Here is a 2261-nt window from a genome sequence, read left to right as displayed (position 1 = left end):
AAAAAAAAAAAAAAGAATTTTAATTCGTTGTAATTTTTGACTTAAATTGTGAGATGTGTGACAAGTCCCCGAACTTTAATTTGCTGTAATTTCTTTCTTGAACTATGAGGCGTGTACCACTTTAGTCCTCGAACTTCAATTAGTTTGCAATTTCCCATAGTTGGAGCCAAACTTTGCAAAAGATTAACCAGTGGCTCTTAATAAAATTATTAAATTTTATTTAAAAATAATTGATTTGTTAACCTTAGTATAGAGATTGGTGAGAGAAAATAAAAAGTTTAATGATATATATATGTATGAGAAAAGAAAATATAATTAAGCCTGTAAATAGTTATAAATTTTGGATAATAACAAATTAATAACGACCCCTTTCTCTTACCATTGATACCTTAATAACATCTAATTGATTTGAGTCTTGATTTAGGAAATTGATTATAAAAATTACATATACCTGCATAAGTGAGGGAGGAGCAACTGCGTGCGCCAAAATATTACCTGCACCTGGTGTACAAGCACATATCTATACACCGCATCTCTAAAATGGACAAATGTTTTAGAACTAAGAATATTAAAATCTAACCCACCGTTAATGTGAGAGTGAGTTTAGATCCAAAAATAATTTTTCCTTTAATTAGGCATTTGATAACTTGTTTTTCAAAATCTAATTTTTATTTTAAAATTAGTTTTTTAATTTTAGAGATCCAAAATCAGAAATAGTTAAAACCTGTTTCTTAAAATCTAAATCCAATTTTGAACCCAAATTTTAAGCTTAAATTTAAATTTAGATTTTAAATTTTAAATTTTAGATTTTAATTTTCAAAATTTTGAATTTAGATATTAATTTTTAGATTTTAAATCTCAAATATTAAATTTCAAATTTCAAAATTTTAAAGTTTAAATTTTAAATTTCAAATTTAATCTAAATTTAAATCTTAATGTATGAAATTTAAAAATTTTGGACACTGATTTTTTTTTTTTTTATACATAAAAATTTTGGACACTACCTCTTTTTTTTTTTTTTTTTTTTTTTTTTTTCAAATTGAACGACTTTTGCCTCTTTCTCTACTATAATACGTTCCCAAAATTCATAATTTTTTTTAATCTACTCTTATTAGATATTTTAGATTAAATTTATTAGACCAAATATATATCGTGTGGTGCATATAGTTAATGTATACACCGGGTACAGGCAACTGTTTCTCACTGCATAATGTGGTGTTTGCTAACACATAATTAAACTTTGTAAAAATAGTTTTTAAGAGACATTAAATTATATGAAAAAAAAAATAATCTACTGCTTAGTATTTGGTTTGGCGTAAAATGAAATTGGGATGGAAGCACAAGTGCTCGGTTTGAAAGAAAAGAAAATAAAATATGTAGGAAAGTAGACGTGTGACGGAGAACAGATACTGGCTTTTTAGTTTTTATTTTTTTTCATCTGAAAACAATTTCAAAAATCATATACAGTGTTTTTCTTAAGATATATAATTATTTTGGCATCGGAGAGTGTAAAATGCCCAAACCAAATATCTGAATATCTTATTCCTTCTATTCCTGTTCGACCGAAAAACTATTTTCGACGTGAGCTATGTATTTAAATGCATGAATATCTTATTCATTATATTTATTCAATTTACTCAAGAACGGTGAAGTGTTTGGTAGATTAGAGAATTTCCGTCAATCTAATGGTTTTAATTATCTTTTAGCAAATAAAACTGAAACAACCAATAGATAATAGAGTTATTAAACATCACAAAATTTTCACTTTTAACTAACTAAAAGGAACACAAATAAAAGACCCAATTAGAATTTAGAATGGTGTCCCAAACAAAAAAATAAAAAAAAAAATGAAGCTTGAGGGGCTTATTCTACATGGCCTTAGCATCAGACGGTCTCAATCACAGTAGACTCACCAATATTATAAATAAAAAAATTATGCTCTGTAACACAGTTTAAAATAGGACTGCGCAAAGGAGGGTGTAGATTAGAAAATTTGAAGTCAAAACCAACCTTACGAGATTAAGACTGGAACTGAACATAAGCAACAGTTGTCCGTCGTATTTAGTTTTGAGGGTGCTTTTCTGTCTTCATGCATCAGGAAATCATATTATTATTTTCTTTTTGAAAATTGTGACAAAGTAAAAGCAAGCAGCTGCAGGACGGGTTGCAAGTGATGCCTGCTGCAGCTGTAGCCTCATTTTCATTTTAACGATGAGATGTCGTATAGTGTTATCGTGGAGTATATCTGTAAATCTTACTCT

The sequence above is a fragment of the Ananas comosus genome, unplaced genomic scaffold (assembly GCF_001540865.1).
Source record: "Ananas comosus cultivar F153 unplaced genomic scaffold, ASM154086v1, whole genome shotgun sequence".
NCBI classification, from domain to species: domain Eukaryota; kingdom Viridiplantae; phylum Streptophyta; class Magnoliopsida; order Poales; family Bromeliaceae; genus Ananas; species Ananas comosus.
This window is presented reverse-complemented; position numbering follows the sequence as displayed.